Source organism: Seriola aureovittata, chromosome 10, assembly GCF_021018895.1.
Source record: "Seriola aureovittata isolate HTS-2021-v1 ecotype China chromosome 10, ASM2101889v1, whole genome shotgun sequence".
In the NCBI taxonomy this organism is placed as follows: domain Eukaryota; kingdom Metazoa; phylum Chordata; class Actinopteri; order Carangiformes; family Carangidae; genus Seriola; species Seriola aureovittata.
In genome coordinates, this window is record NC_079373.1 from 14,257,993 (window position 1) to 14,281,998 (window position 24,006).

The following is a 24,006-nucleotide window of genomic DNA, read 5'->3' on the forward strand; positions in this document are numbered from 1 at the left end:
TACTTACAGATTTAAAGCCATGTAGAAGGCGGTCGAGCATCTTTCTTGTCTTGTTTCATTCAGCAATATGTTTCCTCTACATATTAAATCAGTCTGAATCAAACTCAATCAAGTAAGGTATAAAAAGGCATTGTTCAAAAGGAGACAGTGACCTGCACAGTGGGGACAGTCACAAAGCCAGCAGTGAGAGTCTGCACTAAAATGGCAGCCAAGCAGGCAGCGAGTGGTTAATCTGCCCTGATGACTGGTAGCTCAGTCCAACTCTCCAATGACCCAGCTGTAATCCCACATTGGATCAATGCAAGTTCAAACAATCCTCCATGCTGCTAGCACCTTGCTTGGGCTGGGGGATGGTACTGTAAGACAGGGACCAGGAGACAGAAAGCTACTTATCACCTCCAAAATGACATCAAAAGGAAAGAAAGCCCCACAGGATGAACCTGTTCTCACCGAGAAAACGTTTCACTGTGGGCCACGCTATACAGCCGACTGAATGGAAATGATGTCCCTCCTCAGATAAATACTGGACACGAATCCAATCTACAAAATCTGAATGACGATGAGTGGATATAACAACCAATAACCGAAGGACATCATATGCTGACAGCATTACCAGACAGACATCCTCCATCTCACTCTCACACTACTGTCAGGGGATCAGAGGACTATGCAAGGTGACTTTGACTAAGTGCCTTGGGGTTTCATGAGAAAACGCCATTGACATTACATTAATTTCATGTCTCTTTTTTAACTGACTTAGTGCCACTGAGTCCCGGATAGCACAGGAAAAAAATGAAACAGACGTTTTGCTTTAGCTTCAAGGCACAGGCAGTGGGGATCTAGAGGCCAGGAAGACAACAGTGACAAATAGGTGACATGATCAGCTACCAACTTTTTCTTCAAGAGTCATTCAACAGAGGGACGAGACCTTCGCTCAGCAGAGCAGGATAAATGTTAGTCAGAAACTTTCCACTGCACTTCATGTGTTTTGGTTTGATAGCAGGTGTGTGTGTGAAAGAGAGACAGAACTAAAAACAAGAGAGTAAGGGAGGGAGAATCAGACACACAGAGTGGGAGAGAAAAGACAGTATGACTGTGTTAACTATGTGGAAAGATGTAAAGGAAACAAGACTAAAAGAAGCACCCCGCGCCCATCCCATCCCACCTCTGTGGTAGTGTGCGGCAGCGGCGTTGTAACATAATTACTGCTGGGACACTTCTATTCCCAATGATCCATTTGCGTCAGTCAGGTTTTCGAGCCCAGCCAATGAATGGATTCTCAGTTTCTCAAGGATAAAGAGATGACCCTCTCCTAGCAGTTATATCCATTTCATGTAGAAAAGCTACTCTCCTCCTCAAGGTAGATCCCTTGATGCATATTTGAGTGAAACTTTTATGAACAAAGAAAATGATGATAACTTCCTTGTTGCAAGGGTAGGTAGATGAATTATGTCTCATTAAAAATGGATGCGCAACTGAGAAAATCAAAGACACGCGTTTCAGTTTCTATTTGAAAAACCCAAAAAGTTGACTAACATTTAACGCCATCTTGAAGGCTTTCCACAATTCGTAAAGACACTTTTAACCAGCAAAATATTTCATCCACCTCACGACAAACAAATATTTTTAATCTGTTTCAAGTTGTGCCACAAATGACACAGCTACTCACTCAAATCTTTGTATCTTTGATGTGTATTGATATACTTTAATGTTTCTTTCCAATATCGTACATTTTCATAGTTTCATGTTTTGTTTCTGTTAAAAGAGCAAGGACATATGTCAATTCCATGCACTGAATTATACATCTTGAGAAACAAGTAAAAAATATTTTTTGTTGTGTAGCAGACTGAATATTTTGTCATTCAGACAGTGAGAAGAGTCTTATTACCTCCAGAACAGCAATAAATGTTGTTCAAAGATCTTCGTTTTTTTGGTTGTTGTTTTAAATTTCAAGGGTATCTATTTTTTGGAATATCTGATTCTTACTTCAATGTAATTTGGAAATATATGAAAGACACAAACTGGAGTTTCAAGCTGTTAAGGCTACAGTATTTCCCATAACACATCACTGTGAAACAGTGAAACTTCTCTATTAGGTTAACCTCTTGACCCTCAGAAATAATCAGCCAATCTACAGTATGTCATGCTATGTTTGTAAAATGCAATTGACAGACTAATGGATAACTACTCACTTCACATTAACGCCGTTGGTTTAACAAACTATGTCTCAGAGGAAAAGCCCTCCATCACCAACATTCCTTATGACAGTATGTCACTTTAACAAGTCAGTGTCTTGACATGGCACAACATCAGTATTCAGGACTCTTTATGGATGAACACTTCCTGTCTCACACTTACAAAGTTACATGTTACACATTTGAGTAGGTTTTATTCTCAATTTTCACAATCTAATAATTGTTTATTGCTTTTTTTTAAGCTTTTCTCACTTTTTCTGTTTTTCTAACACTTGCACACCGATAGACAACAACACCAAAAACACATGCACAAAAAAAAAACAACAAAAAAGAAAAAACAAACAAAAAAAACAAATGCATACACGATCCTAGAGGTTTATAAATTTACATAGCATTATTGTGTGGTCTTATATGGTATGATGGCATGTCTCCATTTGCATGGTTGTCTATCATTAGATGGACTTCTCACCAGGGCACCAGGGAATAATAATAATGCCAACACCATAGGGAGCAACAGTCCCCCCGCACCCCACCCCCCACCCTTCCACCACCCCCACCCTGCCAGGAACCCTGCGAGTTGTGTTAACTGCCATGGCAGCCTTTTGATGTAGCGCAGACTGCAACTCAGAAATGGTAAACAGCGAAGATGAACCAAGATCTTCCTCCAGGGGGAATCCACAGTGTAAGGATATTAGGGACGTCATGCATAATGTGTCTCAGCAGTAGTACATTTACCCGCTCTCAACACATCTTTGGAAACACTGAGGATCCAGATTAGACACTGAGATTCCAGATATTCAGTTCTCTCCCAGTGTTTGATGATCAGCAGGCACATTTCACTAAATAAATAGCGAGCGAAAAACAACAGTTTTTGCCACACATACATGTAGTCCATATTGTTTAGGATTATAGTTACTGTCTGCCCTCAGAGAAAGTCTGCTTTTAATGGAAAAAAAAATTAAAAAGCTCTGAATAAATATTTGATTTTCTCTTCCCATTTTTATCTTCCACTCGATGCCTCTTTCCCACAGTGTTCCATTACATAAAAGGTTTATGCAATCTGAGCAGTGAGGATGGCCATGAGTCATAACAACAGTGAAAGGAGCTAGCTAAAGTAGCATTGATTTTTTTTTCTTCTTACAATTTCATGTTATGTTATTTCATGTCATGTAAACATTTCAAATAAAGCAAATGCTCACCCATTTCTGAAAATATTGCATGACACATGGAGGGTGGAAGTGGCAGGAAAATGTATAAAACCTGTGAGTATGAAATGTTTGCCATGGGGTTTTATGTTATTAGGTTTCTGTGACACACTAGAAGACCGTTTTCACTTTGAATAGTCAGTGCATGTTTTGAATCTGCTTTGTGAATGATATGTCTTAACAGTAAACAGCAGTTTCAACAGCAGACTATCCTTGAATGCCCTGTTTTCACAGAGCAGATGTGACACAAAAATGTGCAAGGTGGATCATTTCCTTATTACTGATAAGGCTTGGTAAACTGACTTCAATCCAAAAGATGAGGGGAACGTTTTCCTCTTGCGTGTCTGTCTCAGTTTGAATATCTATTGACATCAATGAACGGCATTCACTGAGCAAGTAATCTACGGGGCATTTCTTTGCAGTTACAGCCCACAGTTTCTCCCAAATCAGATGATGTGTGCTAGCTGTCACATGAACAGTGTGTGCAAACACTGTGAGCGAGAGAGAGAGTGAGAGAGTGAGAGAGGGAGACGGACAGAGAGAAAGAAAGGGAGAGAGACCCCCACAGGCCCTGCTGCTGCTCACCTCTCCAGGAATCTTTTCAGTCAAACTGTTCGCTGATAGCCCCTGGTCCTGAGTCCCTGGGCCAATGGCTGACGATGGATGCCCCCCACCCTAGTCCCCCACCCAAACCCCAAATATACGTTCTGAACACCCCTGGCAGTTGGACCAGCGACAGAGGTTGAGGGGATGAGGGAAACAAAATCAAGAACAACACAGTCTGACATGAATACAGGCTGGCAACAGCTCGCTAGTGAAAAAAAAAAACAAAAAAAAAACTACACCATTTTCACCTAGATTTGCAGCCCACAGCACACAGATGGAAAGTGGACTGGGAGAAGGGGAGAGGACAGACGGGCAGACGCACAAGCAGCGGGCAGACTCAACACCTCGCTCTCAATCCCAGTCACACTATATAGAGAGTTGGGATCTAGGGACTGGGGATGCAATCACAATACTAGATGGACTTGATTGAAAAAGACAATATGGCTTGCCAGAGTGCAGAGACTTTGAAACTGTGTCCACTTAAAGACTAAAGAGGAGTAATGTTTAGAGAGCTAACTGAACTGGAAAAGTCTAAAGATGATATAATGGCTTGTAAAAATCATACTTAATCAGGCTTATACTTCCCCTGAAGTGGGCAAGGCCAAAGAAGACATTCTTATCATCGTGAATCTGCACACATAATAAAAGACACAACATACTGTGTTTCAGTCTAATTTACAACAGTTTGGAAACTCATGCTCTAGCGAAAAGAACATGCATAAGGCGCTGCAGTGTTCATGCTGCTAGAGCACAGCCCTAACAGCAGAGAGGAAGACAACTTTGAACTGCAAGTCAGAGCCCTGCGGTGGACTGGAGCAGCTTCCAGAGAGTGGAGGGGGCTGGGTCACTTCCCTTCCCTGTTCATACGGCTGATGTGCGCTACTAAATAATGGGAGGAATCACATCCCCCCCCAGCTGTCCTGGTTCACAGGGCTTCTCAGACAGACAGAAAAACAAGGATATCGCAGGCCAGGCGTCCTTCCTGCAGCTCGGGGGGCCACAGGGCTTGCCCAGCTGCAGGAGATCCAATTCTTCCTTCCAGCAGCTACTGGACTTTTAGTCAATGGGTTCACTGTAGGAGCTGTGACACCCAGGTCTCGCAGCTGTATTTACTACACCAGCTACTGATTAACACCTTTCCATGGCCCCATACTTCTTACTATCTTGGGTAACACAATGGGAGCCTGGATTAAATGGTGATCAAGGTTGTAATGTGATGTTTCAAATTGCTTATTTTAACACTCGGTAACAGCACAGTAAAACAGCCTCATCACACAGAGCTTAGCAGACTTTGAAGAAAGTTTACTTTGCATAGAATTCAATTGTTTGTCTGCTCATGATGCTTCTACTTAATCAACTCTACACAAAGCCGGAAAAGTTAAATCTCCAGTGAGAGAGAAAGATCTACAGTACAGCATCAGGAATTCAATACAGTGGGGTATATTAGCAATCATGGGAGATCTTTTGATCTAGTAAATTAGATTATAATATATTCCTTTGATTTATGTATGTCTCATTAAAATTCAGCTAAAATGCAACTCAGCAAAGAGATGTCTTTCTTAACTTCCTTTTCAACTATCAGTTTTGCTTTACACATGATTCAACTTAATAATATCGCCATAGTATTGTGCAGCAACATAGTCACTCACTGGTCTTACATCTGCATGTAAGCAAATGTCTATTGCATGCAAACAAAAACAAGCTAAGAAATAATGACTAACTAAACCACAGGACACTCATGTTGGGGTTATACGTCTTCTAAGTGTGGCCCACTCACTTTTGAGATGATGCACGGTGTGATTCTGTGGTTTCTTTTGCACTCCAGAAAGCCAAGGAAGGAGGGGGCACATCTTAGAAAGGTGCTAAAATGTCTTGACTTCTCAAAGTCATTACCTTTGCTCCACCGCATGCTTCCACAGTCTACTGTCGCAAACCACACCGTGTGCATGTGGTATTATTCTTCCTATGAACTTCATTAAATTAGAAAAGTCTCTGTCGAAACTTTGCACAGCACACAGAAGCAAATGGAACAAGAAATGATGTGTGGTGCTTTATGAATAGAGAAAACAGCAACAAGTCCTCCAAGCTAAACGACCATAGAGGTCATTTTATCCCTGCCCTTTGATGCAACCCATAAGACCGCCTGAAATATCACCCCCTCCACTGCAGTCATACCAGATCTTCATTATGGAACTGGCACATTATGGTTAGGCTTAGGCGCAAAAACTACTTGGCTAGGTTTAGGGAAAGGTTGTGGTTTGGGTTCAAACAGTACTTCCTTAGGGTTGGAGAACCTTTATTGTCACGCAGTTAAGGTCATGGACAAAAAAAACAAGGATCAGTTTCAAACTGGAAAATAACTGCAGCCTCTCATTTTAGAGTCCTATGTCTTGTCGACCCATCCGTTCACCAAAACCTCCTGCTAACGTAGACTTCCACGCTCTATATAAAACATCACCTGACTTCCTCCTTTGCTCCCGTCATAATTGGTATGTCCGCTAGAGGTCGCCTAACAATTAAGCGTAACTGTTGGCCATAATAAGCTGCTTTCATAGACGACCTATGGGGTCGTTTTTTACATCCCCTATTTTAGGATACTATTGTGGCGACTATAGCACTGTGGATTTGATGGTTTTTATTCAGAGTCACAGTCAGCAACCAGTAAGGATGTGTACTGAGACACAGACTAGGATCATGGTGTCAAAAGCAGATTAACAGCAGATTTAGAGTGCGGCTCTGGTTGAGGATCTTCCTGCTGATTCTCCTGTGTGGTCCAGGTTGAAGAGGTGAATAGACCTCCAGTCAGGCCTTGTTTGGGAGAGCAGGGGTGACAGGAAAAGACGGTGCGGTCTTAAGCTGCTCTGCCCTGCTCAGCAGCACATGTGCTGACTGAGCCAAACAGGATGGCTTACCACCAGAGGTCTCAGTCAAGGGCAGGACAGTTGAAAGGTCACTGCTAGCTGTCTTGCTATACAAACGGTGCCTCAGCGAGTAATGCATTCACCCTCTGAGCTTACATCAAGCAATTAGAGGGCCTAAACAATAGGCTACTGGAGATTTTCAGCAGAGTTTTCTGACTAACAGTGAAATTTAGTTAAGGAGCAATCTGCATTTATTAATTATAAATATTACAAGTAAAAAAAAAAAAAAAAACTTTTTAAGACAAGTGATAACCTTTGCATGAGTTCTACTAATTGATTTTGTGATATGTCAAAATTACATTTCATTATACTCACTGAAAATTCCATTAACTTTCAACCAGCCAGTCGATAAAAAGGTCTCAGTAGCATTTAGCAAGTTAATGTTGTCTGACATCCAGTGCTTGTTAACGCCCAGACCAATGGCTCACAAACACACCATATCCTGTCTAATATGAGAGGCATGTGCAAATGCCACACAGAAAGAGGGCCAGGTACTAAACCCAGGATCTCCAGTGGTACCATTGGTAACCAAAGGCCACCGTGAAACCCCCTCTCCGGATATTTGCTGGTGCATTTGACCTTATTACCATTAACCAAATGCAGAAGTAAAAAAACAACAAAAAAAACATGTCTCTTGACCTGAAATCATACTAAGAAAAGTTTTCAGCTTTCAATTTATAGTTTAGGCCTGTTAACTGCTGTATTGCTGTACAACAACGGAAATAATTAAACAGTATATTCACATTCATATGGATATTTGTTTACCAAAAAACAGCACAAGACTTTTCTCTTCAGCCTACAGGGGACGGTCCATAGTTAACTGCGGTCTAAAACATTATCTGCCAGGCTCAAGATTCTGCATCCAACCTCCAGGTCTCACAGGAGAATGCTGGAATCTCCATATTGATGCTCCAATAAACAATGAATCATGTTACTAAGACGCTTTTGTTGGTCAAAGAGAAAGTTGAACAGTTACACTGTGACACTGAACATTATTATGCTCAATGTTTTTGATTGTTTCTTTAGTTTTTTTGAGTGTTGAGTTGAAAAAATAAATAAAAACGTAATTTCACGCATGACATACTACTAAAATCTAGAGTTAAAATCAACTGTATAAAAAAAAAGGACAGAGAGACAATTATTAATTTAAAGGAGAAGAGTCTATCACCTCAGTGCATGTAGTAAACTGTTGTCAGTGAATTTATGCAAATTTTCTGATGTTTCAGTACCTTATTACAGCCAGTTTCTTCAACCAAACCAACCAAGAATCTGTATTGAAAATGTTCTAACTCTGCCAGAAAGCTCAACTTCACTTAAAACTCCCTTGCCAAATGTACAGTACAGAGATAACAGCCACCCAATGCTGCACATGAAAACTATTTTTAAATAAAACCAAATGATTAAAAACAGATCTATAATCAAGTTAAAAATTCAAAATATATAAACTAATTGTTAAACAATTGTAATATCCATAATTGCTGTAATGTTAAAGCTAAATTTGCAGTATAAAAGAACATCTCAGCTTACCAAACCATCAAAGAAACCCTATCCCCTTTATTGGACCAAGAATGTTCAGCTTCTATCGCTTATTTTTCATTCAATACATCCTTGGCTTTCAGCTCTCTGGTGTTTTGTCCTCCTCGGAAAAATGTCCTGGGAGGAGGAGAGTGGAGGAGAAAGACTTTCGCTCAGTGATTCAGAGGCATCGTGTAAACGCCAGCATTCTCTTTCTGACAACCAGCGTTAATTGCAGATCCTACTCGCCCACACACTCCACATTTCTCCTGGAAGGAGAAGCTGAGACACTGATATTGAAGTGGGATGAGGAGTGCAGTAAAAGATGCTGCAGCTGCCCGTTCCTCACACCGTCACCACCTCTCATTTCTCCCTTTCCACTGAGAACTTGTGCTAAGACGCTCGCACGCACTTACGCACATTTACAGAGACATGCAGGGGCACACAAACATACCATGTAACAAGGCTAAAACATTTCATAAACAGTGGTAGTCATCGTGGAATATCATCCATCTATCTTGCATTACTACATCATCCTGTGCTTGATTAAACGATACAGGGTAAAATGCAATAGCCATATCATCAAACCTCTCCCTGTGTGTTTGCGTAATGGCAAAGGTAGAGCATGAGAGATCTCAGGTTAGAGCAACAGTTCACCGCATGATGGCTCTATCTGTGCCTTCACGGACGCCACTCTCATTCCTGTGACTAATATACAACATAAATTGTTAAAATGATATTCATTTCGGCAGCGTTGAAAGAATCCCTCATCCACACATTAGACATAAGAGCTCACGTGATGTGGATCATGAGCAACAAGGCCCATTACTGACGAGGCCTGGGGCAGCACAGAAGCTAATGACTGCAGATTGGAGGGTGCTTTATGCTTTGCTTTAGAAAATCACTGGCAACCAGCTGGCATGGTAATGTACATGCTGTCAGAACAGTGGTAACAGAAAATGGACAGTGAAAAATACAAGTATACTTTAATAGTGTGGCAACAACTCGTGTCCCTGAAGAATTACTTGAACAATAAAATATGTCATCAGTCCAACCAGATAACTGAGGCATACACAGTAAGAAGTGAAGTATTTATCACTGGGGTTAAAGCAAAGTTCTCATTTTCAAAAGATAGGTCACTAAACAATCCACTGAATACACAAGCAGTTTGAATTTGACAAACAAAAAAAAGCTTTACAAGTTGCAACATGTCAGAAAACCAAACATTTTCCAAAGACTACATTCATACCAATATTAACTCTGTGGTATTTTCAGTTACAACTACTCCTTCTGTACTATATTAATGAGACGTGTAGGGTGTAGGCATACACTAGAAACATTTGAGAAGGTCAGGTTACTGTTGGCTATTGCTGACCGTGGCCAGAGGTTAAGGTCACAGGAGACCGAGAGATTCAAAGAACCACCACACAGCAGAGATCCACTCTCACAGGCTCAGTAACCAAACTGACTATGGAACTTATCTGACATGTACTGCGCACTGTCCCATTGCCTGTCACTTTAAACAATAATTTTTAAAAATGGGATCTTCAAATGATTTTTTTATGCTGTGAGAAGGTTATCAAGACATATACTACCTCTAAAACATCTCACTTTAGTTCACTTGGTTGGACACACTTCGGCTGAGACTATTTCAGATTTAGCCACTCATTGACCCCTCATCATCTCTTCTAAATAAAGTGACTGGGTAGTTTACTTTATATTCATGAAATAGCCACCTGAATCACTGTAGCTATAGCCTTACATATCAAAGTGCCAAAATAAGATTAGCTTAGATTTGGTGTTTGGTATCTGCTTTAATTGAACTGATAAGAGTTTGTTGTAGATAAGAGACAACACTGGTAAAAAAAAAAAAAACAAAACAACAAAAAAAACAAACAAAAACAAAGCATGTATGGCTGTAAGCAAGTGTAGTGATGCCACAGTGCAGGGGCTGACCAGCACCATCTAGATCTCAACTCCACTAACGTCAAGCAGTTATCAAAACTAGCAACTGGCTTCAGCGTTTAGAAGCAAAAATCAAATATTAAAATATTCATAAGTATTATTACATACATTAAATTCAAATAAAATACATGTTTTTGAGAAGCGGTATAATGTACCAACATACAATTTGCTGTGAACTCAATATCCGAGCTCAACTTGTATTACCACGGTAATGTCAGTGTGTGAACTGTAGCCTGCTGTTGTTGTGACGGCTCAACTGTGTTATTACACACACATTGATTACTATTTTTCCCCAAAACGATGCGCCTCGTGTAACAAAGCACAAGTTCGACCATCTCACATTTTAGGGAGTTTTTAAAGAACGTGATTCGCGAACAGAAACGTGTTGAAGGAGTAAAGAAGTGAAGCGTGTTGCCACCGGCGTGTTCCTGCTCGCGGTGAATCCTGGCAAAAGTTTCTCGCATTTGACTGATATCAACAGCGCGCGCGTCTGACTGCGCCCTTTAAAAGGACAGCTGGACGTTTTTCACGGCAGCTAAACCTCACTGGTGATTTCAGATGACAGAATGTGAAGTGACACGACACGGCTTTTTACATTCTGTATACCTCATACCCGTGCACGTATACCCCGGAGAAGATAAACAGATAAATAGATTAATGTCTCCGACTCCCAAATCCACTCCACATCTCCCTCTTGCGCTTTTCTACTCTCACTCACTGTAGCTACAGCACCGCTGCCACACTCAACAACATTGTTTCTATTTCCGTTACTCACCTTTACTCCCAAGTCAGTCGCTGTATATAGACACTCTATATCGGTGGCTCCAGTGGATAAACGTAATTTCAGTTCACATTTACACGCTGACTGCTATTTTAGGGGGAGCTGACAAACTCAGAAAAGCCAGTCTTCCTCTTGTCAGTGAGAGACTCCTCCCCTTATCTGACGAACTGCCCCCCTCTCTCTCGCTCTCTCCCTCTCTCTCTCTCTCTCTCTCACACACACACACATATATACATATACACACACACACATACACACAGTCAAAACATTGGGACAAGTTGGAAAAGTCTGTGTTTATTCCCAAGACTTAAAAATAAAGTAAAAAAAAAAAAGAAGAATGAATCTGTGATGTGTTGGATTCTTTGCCTGTTATTATTGTTACATATACATAGTGTTTTTTTTTTTTAAAGATTGCTGTCATTTGATTCGTGTCATACCCATTATGATCACAACTGTGTCCCAAATCAGCCCTGAGGGTGAGTCAGTTACAGTGTAAAACAAACAAAACTTATGGAAACTTTGACAGAACTAACAGACAAAATAAACGAACAAAAGAAGTACAGCTATCTGAAGCAAAGACTGTAATTATGTTGGAGCCCATTCTGTTTTCTTCCAGACTTACTTCGGATTCAGACAACTACTTTCTCAAATTGCTCGGCTCAGCCTCATCACATTAGATACATTTGACGTCATATTTCTAAGACAACAGCGATGGAATTTGGTTCGAAGGACACGTCCGTCAGCCAATGAAAACCTGCAGCGTCTGTTGAGCGGCCAATTAGAGCAGGGGGGCGGGGCCTGGTTGACTTGCATACGAGCTTGTCACGTGTATGTGCAGGATCAGAGGAGGTGTGGTGGCCGGGCGCGCAGGACCGTTTTTACTGGCATGTCAGAGGCAGGTGTGATAGAAAAATAGAGCAAAGTTATCGTTTACCAGTGAGATTATGTCTTCGATGTGGATGGGAAGAACATTTAACCAGGTTTAGACAGGGCAGAGTAAGTATAGCTGCACGTGCAAAGAGCATGAGGAAGTTCAGGAGTCTATCAAGTTAACAGGGCTACCTGTTTTCACCAATAGGGCTTTAATACAGTGTTGGGAAGGATTCAAGTATAGTTTACTTGAAAGTCTTCCATTATCTGCTACTTTATCCTACATTTCAGAGGGAAAGAGTTTTACTCTACATTTATTCGACAGCAGTAGTTTATCTACAAAATCTAAGATGATCTCATAATACGATGTCTAACTTTACATAAAACTACCCAATGTATCAAGTGGTTTAGATGAGCCCCACCTTGACCAGCTACAACATCAAAATGCTGCTTACACATCGATGCATCACCATTAATCTAATTATGTAATCAAATGTATCACTGGAAAGCCCTATTTTGCTTCTATGATGAGTACTTTTACTCTCTTTTATACTTGTTGATAATTCTCACATACTTTACCTTAAGTAAAATCAAAGCAGGACTTTTCCTTGTGAAGTTTCTTCACATGTTGGTATTGCTTCTTATACTTAGAAGATGAATCCATCTTCCACTACTAGTTATAGCAGAGTGGACCAAACACAAAGTTGCAGTAGGAGTTGCACAAACCTTCACACATTAGGCTACTCATTATCGGGAAGCAAAGGCATGTCATGGTGCTTTTGAATGACTCCCCCTGTATCATATGACTTCATCATTTAGGTCACATAGACACATGACTGAAGTCATAATGTATTAAGATTTCTTTCTGTGTTTTAGAAAGAAATAGCAGCAATTGGAGATCTCAGCAAACAGAATCAGTGATTTAATGAATAGTAAAACAGTGTGTGATTATTTAGGTATCCTCTCCTAATGGCATCCTGTTTCATTACACTGCATGCTCACTAATGAAGGAGAAAGTTTTTCACAAAGTATAGCTGCTGCTGTATGTAGCTCATTTGTTTTAGTCTAGTAAAGTCTGGTCCCTAGTGTATTGCGCTACGTTTTTCACCAGTTAGTCCCACTCCCACAGGAAAAGATTGTGTCTAGCATTCCTCATCCCTCCAGACTGCACAGGGCCCTAGGCCAAGAAGTCACAACTGTCCTTAATGACTTGTAATGTCCATGTAAAACAGTTCTTGCATTAATAACCACATTTAAGTCACAATAGTAACATTCTCCTTTAAATGTCATAACCTATAACAACACTTGCAATAATGGTTGAATTTAAAAAGCAATTGTTATGTCTATTAAATTTAGAAAGACTTGTCTGCATTATCCTGGTCTTGGCTGCTGTCCATGCACCAATTCAGGTTAAATGAGGGCGTTCTTTATGCCCACATGAGGCGAGGTGTTTTGGCTCTTCCTTCAGTTTGCTTGAGCTTTGGTCCGTTGTTGCTTTACTGTGCAAACCCTGGCTCCAAAAGGACAATATTAAAGGACCCAGGAATTCCACCTGCTAGGTTTTAACAAGCCAACAGAGATATGATAATCACTTTCTCCATTATAATCAATGCCAGTTGCAGCTAACTAGACATTATTAACTACATCCTAATAATGTGTGCATGCCCAACATGCCCATTCAAAGTGAAAAAAACTGCATGTTAAATACTAAACCAAAAGTGTTATTGTTCCCAGTGATGGTTGATTCATATTACTCTAATCTGCTTCTCAAACACACCAGTCCTTTATATTGCACCACAAGATTTCAGCTACATTGTTGGGCAATACACTGTATTTCTTTGTTTGTTGAGAAGCTTTTGAATGTTATTTGTTGTTATTGTTTGTTGTTTGTTTGTTTGTTAGTTTTAATTCATTATATATTTGTGAGTACCAAATGAGAGTTTTGGCAAATGTTCATTGAGAATATAGAGGCACATTTTCAATCAAATCTTTTAATGATTACTATATTCATATGTCAAATTAATTTACTTTATTTATGCAGGTGGCTCAGATTGTATTCCATGGCTGCCAGAGATGCTGTTACACTGGACACCAGCTCTGATAATCTCACTTCAAACTGATGTCCCAGCCCCACATGCGTGTTTAGGTTCATTTAAATGTCCAGCACCTTTCCTTGTTTTCTACAGGTCAGTCATTCATTCATAATCATGTGATTCTACAGTATTAATAATTGACCAAAAAGTGTACATTCTTTTACTGTCTTCTACAAAGTTTCTATACAACTGAAACAGTATTAGTAACATTTCATTATATTAAAGCTGCATAGAATGAAATTGTCTTTTTTTTTAAACAAAAACTGATAAAACACTATCCTCTCACACATGCGTGTTATTCTGCTCTTTCCTGTGCCTTCGACAGTGTGTAACAATAGTCATGACAAAAAACAATTAGATAGAAACAGTCCCCAGCTGTTTTCTTGGAGTGTTTTCAATCAGTAAAGTTTCTGCTGTGCAGTGGTTCTTTGCGAGTTCAGGTTGATGCCAGCTGACAACAGTGTGGATCCAAATTGCTCTCAGCATCTCCTTTAGCAGCACTTTTGTGTCAACATACACCCCTCCCATCTTCCCAAAGTGATGCCAGCAATAAAAAAAAAAAAAAAAAAAAAAAAAACAGTGATGCTTGCAAAAAAATACAACCAACACTAAAGTAGTGATTTACATCAGCTCATTAAGTTTCACCTGAACATGATGCAGTAAACTAGAGTATGATACAGTATGTGTGGGTAAGATCATTTTTCAAATCCACATAACCACACAAAAGATGTAATCTTATATGAAATTCACGATAAAAACCTGAATCAAACTTTGCATGGCTTTGGCATTAACTGGCATCACATTTCCATCAGATGTAAGGAGTCAAGACCTTTTGTGACACCTGTGTCTCACCTGTTTGTTGTTGTTGCACAGACGCCTTCACAGAACCTGCTGTTACAACCTTCTCCTCCTGCACGTATTGACTTTCTTTATCTCTTCTTGTCGTTCTGTCTGCAACTCTTCTTCTTCTTCTTCTTTCTGCTGCCTTTGTTTCGCTCTGCCCATTGATTTACCTCAAAGCCAGACCAGCTGGCTTTGGATGCTTCCCTCCGAGCCCTACGAGGCCCGTCTTCACACCCTGTTCCTCCTCTTGTCCCTTGGTCTCTCTGCCGGCAGAGAGCAAGGGGGGCAGTGGTTTGAAGAGTAGGACCCCAGATGGACATAGACATGTCGGGCATGCGTTATGTGACGGGGCTTGGCTCAGGGCTCTCTGGACCAGCCACAGCTGTCAGTCATAACTTCAGAAGGTGTGATTTTTCCTTCCTCTCTCAGAGGGCTGGAAAGATTGCAAAAATGTAATTTACTACAACATGATGCACAGTTTTAGAGAAAATGCTTCAAAAAAAGTTCATGTGTGATTCTTCACTGTGGTGCGTTTTATAGTGAAATAAGTCATTTAGATTAAAAACATCTACTTTTTTAAAACTCTGTTCATCAAATGTCCATGTGTAATACTTTGCTTTTTCAAATTAGGGGGTAAAACTTATTATGTATGACAATGTAAGTGATGTATTTCAACAAGTTGCAGTGACATGCCAAATAACGGTTTGTTCCAGCAGGGCTTTGATTTGCGACAGCTGGCATTTCCAACATTGCACCAGACCACAAATAGACCCAGACACTCTTTCTCTCCAATTAAAAAAGGGCCTAAAACTCTCGTCTCATGCAGCAAGCTTTATTAGGCTATACAAGTCAAGTTTGATCTACAATACGATAGTGAGGAAAGAAATAGGTGTTTATTTTGTAAATGAGAAAAGCACAAACAGATCACTGAGCCACACAATTTTCTGGGACAGCAATCTAACCGGCAAGCTCTGAAATAGCATTTCATTATCTGAGGCTCATTAAAACAGCCTTTCTGAAAAGCCCTCAACACCCCTCACCAATCCGCGGTCCTCTACTCGCCGCACACTACACATTCAGTCACGCGACAAACCTTGCCAACAAATGCCATACTGCAGTTTCAGTGACTTTTGAGATAACGACTCTGAAATATGAAGTTGCCAATTAAATACACTGAAGTTTGAGTTTTCGTAAATAAGCACCAAATGGATCAATCAAACAAAGGTGCAAGCAATTGTAAGAACTCTTTTAGCCGAACATACAAAATATTCAGATCTAGAAGGGTTTTTACAACAAAGTACCTCGAAAAGTATTGATTGATTTAACTTATGTTTCAAAGTGCTAAAACTTTCCATCCACAATGATTTCAGTCATATTGGTGTTACAAAAGTCTTCCAACAAAGTCGTATCTGAGGAAACCACAGTGATGTGTTAGATAATCAAGATCAAGATCTAAAAATACTCCATGTCTCACAGTCTGGATCTCTTCTCTTATTACCCACTGTAATTAAAAGTAACCAGGGCCTGTCGGCTCCAAATAGCGTAGAATAGCACACAACTGTTAATGTGAAGGAATGACACTTGAAATGAAAACCCTCGTGATATCAGTTCGCTGACTAAAGCGGAGCAGATAACACAGAGCTATGAGAACTCCAGCGACTGTCTGCCTGTAGGAAGGTGTCCAGTTAGGTGTGATGGTCAACTGCTGTCAAATGCTCCTCTCTAAATCAGGACAGTCTCAGTCTATTTTTTAAACAGGTTTAATGAAGGAATGACTTTGATGTTTTTTCTCCTGGTTTTTTTTTTATTTATTTATTTTTTTTATCTCACTTCTGTACAACTTTGACACAGTAGGTTTTCTTGAACGTCTGTGCTCTTCCTGAGGCAGAGAACGACAGCATACAAAGGTCCCTATGATGAGCTGATGATCTCTCTGGAGATTACTTCTTCTTTCTTACCTCTACTTTCTAAATGTATCCCTCTCTGTTTATTACGCTGCCGAATTCTTATCAACTGCAAGGTGGAGTAGCCCAAACACTCATGCTGTCTTGTTTGCTTGATGCCCCCCCCCCCCCCCTTGTCCCGCAGATGTACAGAGATCCGGCTAATAACACACACTCTTTAATTATCTCCAACATTCACATGAGCCTATAGCTCCATTTATAAAAATGTAGTCTCCATCGTACTGAGCTCATTAAAAATTGAACAAGGTCAGGAATGAAACTGCTCTTACCATTATTCATTTTGTCCCTAATTTCAAGTATTATTTAATTAATCACCTGGAATGACTCCAATAATTCACAATGTCATAAGTTCCTGGGTGATAGGCCATTAGCCAATTTCATACCTATAAACATACATTGGTGTAGAATAAATAGAACAAAACACTTTGTCTGATTTCTTCCTTTTTCTCAAAATAAGTACCAGCTGTAAAAAAAATTCCTGTGGTTGCATTTATTTAAAAAGAATCACAACATTTATGATGCTTTAATGCCTGTTCTGGCTTTTAGGGGATAAAACTTTCATGTTTTATGATGCATAACGATCATTTTGTACTTCAGCATTTCACTGTTGGCTAATTTCACAGATTTTCTGACTTGATGATTGCATCATAAGCAAAAACCTTGTTGTGTGTGTGTGTGTATGTGTGTACGTGTGAGTTTCTGACATTGCCAAAGCCAGTCAGCAGGTGCCATCACTTCTCATTCCCACCATTTACAGTGCAAAGACATGTTGAGGACAAGCAGGATCAAGGGAGTCTGCCAAAGGGAATGTGTGGGAGAGACCACGCTAATTTCTGCCTTTCGGCCAGTTCTCCTTGGCATTTTAGCTGCGACTCCACATCAAGCTAATGCTGCTGTAATTCATTTCGTCAGACTGTAGAGCAAGAAAGCTAAAGATATCTGAATCTTCTCTCACTGTTTACACGTAGGCAGCATTTAGAGAAGACAAAGTGTTCTCCACTCTCCTCCAAATTTTTATGTATTTATTTATTTTCTATTAAATCTTTTTCAACCGATAGATGGCACACAAACGGCCAGAGAAATGGCGCACAGGTCCACATTTCTTTGAAACACGTTTTAGAACATTTTCCCTCACACTAGCTCTTGTTTTTGCTCTCATGTTTTCTAAATTGCTGCTACACTGCTGCCTTTGAACACTGAGCACAACATTGCATGCATATTCCCTCACAATGCTCTATTACTGCACAGTTGATTTCTGAAAAACCTACCCTATCACGCAATTGTAGGTAGTAGGTGCCCAGTTCTCGCTAAGCATTATGACTCATACCAGGCGTAGAGCAGCTATCCAACTCTAATCCACAAGAGATAATTTGGTATTCATGTTTTACAAATGTGCTTGAGAAAAATCCCTAAATCTTTTTGGCAAGTGCAGTCGAGAAAGTCGTGCAAGCATGTCATCCACCATGAAAAGGCAGCGGTATGTTGAGTAGAGCGAGGCTTTGTCTCCTGAACTCAGCCTGAAAGACACTGCCATCATCAGCTTTTCTTTGTTGCAGACTTTGTCTTTCCAGTATTTTACTGGTTTCTCAAAGGTAAATAGAGGCTTGACTCAGAGGGGCACATGCAGTTTTTTCCTACAACAGGTAATAAATTTGCGTGTCAGGCCTGCGCGTCACAGATTAAACATGCTTTGTTTAGGATGATTTATGAGTGTGATGTCGTGCTGGGTGCACTTGGCTGTGAGGAGCTGAGGGTTTGATGGTGGTGAGGGGGTAGCAGGTGGGGCGGTGGGTTGTTGAGTGTCAGATTTGTCTTACAGGAAGACTGATCTGTAGCTGCTCCGAGGGTGCCCACTGCAACACACACCTCTGTCATTAATCACACACAGCCTCGGAGTAGAGTGCTTTGTCTTCTCCTCCTCTCACACCAGTGCTGCAAGCTGTCACCACACTGAGAAAAGCTTACTTCAGAACAACTATGAAGAAGTAAGAGAAACTGCCTGTGCCTTCTGAAACTACAGGGTATATATGCATTCTCACAGAGAAAGATATGAAGTTCCAACATTCAAAAGAGGACACTTGTTTTCCTCATAGTGTGGCAGCTGTTCCGCGCCGGTATCTCAACCAGTAACTTAAGAAAAGAGTATAAAATCTAAGATCTAATCTCATGTATGAACATTCCTGCCTGACTATAATGTCTGCACTATTCTTGTATCCTTCCTCCTTCAGAAAAGGTTACCTGGATATACAGGATTAAGATCATTCACTATCCTTATGAAGAAATAGCTGATTCAGCAGGCAGCACAGCTAAAAGCATGTTGACTTATAATCCAAATACAGCTGACCACCGATGCCCTACTTTTCTACTGATCTCACACACTCACTCCTTCCATTCTGAGTTGAATTTAAGGTAATTAATCACAGCAGAAAACGTATTATTTGGTATCTTCTCTGAGGGTGATTAGTTAATTTTTGTCTTTAAAGGGCTATATAACCCTAACCCTGCCGCTGAACATGGATTCCTTGCCGGGAGCAGGTGGCGTTGATGGTTGCTTGACCCACCGTTGCTTTTAAAATATAAGATGTTATAATACACCCTCTGAGCATCGCTTCTTCTTCAGGGCAGACTGGACGCTACAGTGGCTCACTATCAGAATGTGGCTAGCTGGTCAGGCTAACTTCTGTAGAAGAAAAGAAGTGATTGAAATAGAAGCAAAACAAGAGTCAACATTGGCATTGCTTTCCACCACTGGAAATAGCTCTCGGCGGGTAAAAGAATGGTGTTTGATGCTGAACTCGCAATGTTTCTTCTAGAGTCGTAAGTAAACAGTTGTTAATGCTCATGTTGGCGATTTAGCAACAGCAAAATCTTAGATATAGGTCCTTTAAAGATGAACATGAACAGATGCAAAAAACCAACATTACATTACTTCGCAAACATTTAGTTCATTCAGCCTCAGTAGGAGATAGATGTGCTCCAAGTGCATCCCTTCAAAACAAGCAACTAAATTTGCATGAGTTGCAAGCAAGATGTAATATTCTGCATGATAGTTTCCCCACTCACCGTTTGATTTCTTCTAGTAGTAGTCTATCAAGTCCTTGTCTGACACAAAAACCTCCCTTGTGTAAGTTAGTGCAGTGTTTTCATAGATATAATAGGAATGATAGGCAATACTTTGGCAAGGAGAAAAGAGCTTTTATAAAATCCAGAGTGGTGAAAGAAATCCATGACACAGAGAAGATAAAAAAGCCTGAATGTATGAGAGCAAATGGGCCTTAACTTGTATGCCATTTCCCACTTTGTATAGTGAAGTCAAGGAAAATGAAAGAGCACAAATGAAAGTAAAGGCACAAAAGGCAGAAGGAAAGATCCATTCTTGAGTCTGTGATTTAAAATTTGAGTCCTAAAAAAACCAATGTCCAGAAAAGAGGAAAAGAGACAAGGCTTAAAGCAACCTACTAGTTATTTAAGCGTCTATGATCTGCATTAAACTGGTACCTGATTTCTCTGTGCATTTTAATGTATTCTCTGCCCACTCAAACCGTGAAATTCCATGTCAAAATCTATATTTTCTTCACTCTGAAATATGGGCTAAAATTTGCCATCTACCCTGGACATCTCATAAACAGTTAATTTCTGAATGTAACCCTAGGTGGCCAGGAAGGGGAATAACGATCTGTCAAAATAGAGCTCGGGTCCACAAAGTGTGCTTTCAGTGTGGAGGGCTAGATATGTGAAGTATATAATTGCATGCACTGTTTAACATTTATTACATTCAGTACACCATTGCGGTTTGTTTATCGTAACATACCAGGCAAACAGAGTTAATGTGTGCCTAAGCAAATATTTGCAGCACTATATCAAATTCAGCTACCAAATTAAGGATATCAGAGAGGCCAAATAGGGTCGCGTGTGAAATAACAGACTTGTTAGGCCATCCGCTGTTCCATACACAGATTGCCCTATCACACGAGTGGTTGAAGTGTTTGCACACAGAGCTTTGCCGCCTGCGGGCTTATATATCACACTGTGCCTTATTAAGAGCTTTAACAAAATCTGGCTTTCACTAGCCCCCCTTAGTCACCACTCTGAGGGCAGCAGTCTTCAGGACGTCCGTTTGTACACAGCCCCGACTAAACGCCTAGTCCTCCTAAACAGATTCGGGCAGTGTACATGTGCTTGATAGATAAAAGGGAAGGATGGGGATATTATGGCTGTGCTGTACGAAGAATTGGTCTAAAGTGATATGCTTCCTGTAAGTGGTGTAAGAGATCAGACACACTCAGCTTTATTGGATGTCATGGCCTGATGTGATTTAATTTCATTTTTCAATATAATGAACTGCCCGTTTAGATGCGCCCAGCAAAATCCTTCACATTATTGCAATAAAATTCAGAAAAAGAGTTGTATTGAAAACATTTTTTTTTCTCTCATTTAGAACCAGATTTTACAGTAACAAGTTCTGATAACCATGAAGAGAGCATAGGAATGGTCCCATGGTACAAGTTCAGCTGTCAGAGAGACAAGCCATTGACTTTTATGCAAAAGTAATGAGCAGTGCTCCAAGAGAGTGAAGCACTGACCCATAAATTGATTATCTCCAGCTGCACAGTGACCCACTGAAATGACTTCACTGTAATCGTTGAAAGTCATGATGTATGCAGGGTGTAGCCTGACTGTGTCCTATTCCTTCAGTCACCAAAATAGAGGACTCCATTTTATTATAGCATGCTGGGAATTCCCCTCCATTTCCTCGTGCTCTTGACCTCCCACCCTCCATTGTATGTGCGAGGAGAGGGTCTGGGGCCGGAGTAGCCTGCGCAACTCTGCCAGGCTGACAGATCGGCTCGTCGTGCCCTCTGCTGCTCCGTCTGCACTGCGGCTCCATTGTTCTGCCCTCTCAGGCCGAGCCGCGGGGCAACTCCTCACCATTGTGTCTGACAGACCTGCAACCTGATACCATGGCAGCAGGCGCCGGCCTCTGTCCCTGTGGAACACTGTTGCAGCATGTATATGGGAGTGTGAACATGAAGTTTTAATTAAATTTACACCGACAAGGAATTGTAAGACATTTGTGATTATAACTTAGTAACTATAACTAACTAAAGTGAGATTAACTGTTGTTAATATGTGAATTACTAATGAGGGGCTTTTAGCAGTCGGGACCATGTAAGTAGTTCACTATCACACGGGAAAAATGAAGACGATCCAGGCACAGGAACCAACCCTACACTACACTGTTGTAGGATGTATATCTACAAAGGCCTGATGCTCCTATTTAGTAGCAAACTATGCACTCGCAGTCACATCTTTACTGCAACAAGAGGAAGACTGACATCTTATCTCACCTCCACAGAGAAATGGAAAAACTGAGCCTGAAGAAGCCTATAGTGCAGACACAACACAACAGCCTATACACATCAAAGCAAGCCCCAACCAAGCTGAGCATGCCGTTGTATGTCACTGAGGAATAGTCCTCTTTTTATGTAACACACAGATGATTAAAGAGTTCAACACAGCAAGCAGACTAATGACTCCACTGGGTTGCAGGGGAACTCAGGAGAGAAGAAGGCAGGGCCTCTGGAGAATACTTGCTGAAACGGGGATAGGTTCTAAAATATACAAATTTATTCATCAGAAAGCAGTCTTTTTATGTCATCGATGTGTGCGTATGTGAGTGTGTGCAGGTGGCAGAGAGCGAATGTGAGCGAGGAAGGCGGAGGGGAGAGAGAGAGAGATGAGAGAGAGAAAGACATAGCGATCTGATAGTATCAGCCTGCTGTGAGCTAAAAAACATCAAGCAAACAGTAACAACCACCAACCAACTCTGCCATAATGTTAACTTCACTTTCTTTTTTTTCTCTAATAGTATAATGGATATTTTAAATATCATTAATAAGTTATCTTGCGCCATTTAACAGATTCAGCGTGGAGTTTTCATCGGTTTTCTCCTCAGTTTATCAGACAACATCATGGAGGCTATAGTATGTATATACAGTACAGAGGCAGACTTTTTTCCTTTGGATAAATGGACACCGTGAGTGAGTCCCCTGTGAGAGGTGACAGAGTGATGAATGGTTGCAGTGTCTCTTGGACAAAGTGCAGGAATTATTGTCAGTCACTATAGGAGGAGGGATTAATGGCTGCAACCAAGTAGCAAAGGGTAATCATATGAGATCAAGACTAGAAGGTGCAAAATTTGACCCTATAATCAGGTGTAACAAGGATAAAACGTGCACATCAGCAGCCATCCAGGTAGTGCTTATGTTTCAATGAAACGCTACGAAACTATACGCATACGTTTTCACAACATTTTGAAAAGACTTTGTAAACAGGTCATAAAAATGACTCACATTCGACGACTGATAAATTTGAAAGTAGCATATTCTTAATATGTATCATCAAGAAATATTTGTATTAAAAATCCAGATGGAAATTCATATATTCATATACACTGTCATTTGCGATTTTATACTTTTGAATTCTATATCTCTGAATATACAGTATGTATTGACAATGATGGACTACCATTACTGACAGAATTCTCCTGTGTTTTCTGAGCTGCTGTCAGAGACAAAGTCATGACCCAATGTGGATGCTACTTGAAAAATTGAACCAATATTGCCCAGTTATTTCATTTGTCTGAATTATAAACTTTCTTAAAATGTTATGAATGTGAGTTGTTTTTGAGCTACAATTATTTTCCATTATGAATATGTCTCATAAACTGGCTCTTACCAACAAGGTCCTTGCATTGATTCCTACCCCCGGTCCTTTTTGTTTGGAGTTCCTGTGTTCATTAGGGTTTATATGGTTTCCTCCCTCTCTCCAGAGATATGTCAGTCCAGGTCATATTCCACGATGCCAAATAATAGCAAGATATTTTTTTAGCGTGGCAAGTATTAGTGTAGTGATTACCCAGTTGTACGGCATTGGTACATGAAGATCTGAGTCCTGGTAGTTCTCAGAGAACATCTAGATCTAAAGTTAAATGTGTTTCATGGTGGAACATGGGCTCCGCTGTGCACTGATGGCACAGTTTATATAG

At 40.5% G+C, this 24,006-nt stretch overlaps 1 protein-coding gene across 9 annotated transcripts in view; it reads right to left on the reverse strand.

Annotated features, from left to right (window-relative positions):
- mef2aa (myocyte enhancer factor 2aa) overlaps positions 1-15,280 on the reverse strand; it is a 59,536-nt gene extending 44,256 nt beyond the window's left edge. For 3 of the 9 annotated variants that reach the window (XM_056386978.1, XM_056386973.1, XM_056386971.1), the window contains exon 1: positions 15,004-15,280. The gene's annotated coding sequence lies outside the window, so the exon portion shown is untranslated. Of the gene's footprint in view, positions 1-11,182; positions 11,326-15,003 lie in introns of those variants that run through there. The other 6 variants (XM_056386972.1, XM_056386969.1, XM_056386977.1 and 3 more) reach the window with 4 other exon arrangements.
- Positions 15,281-24,006: the final 8,726 nt, after the last annotated feature.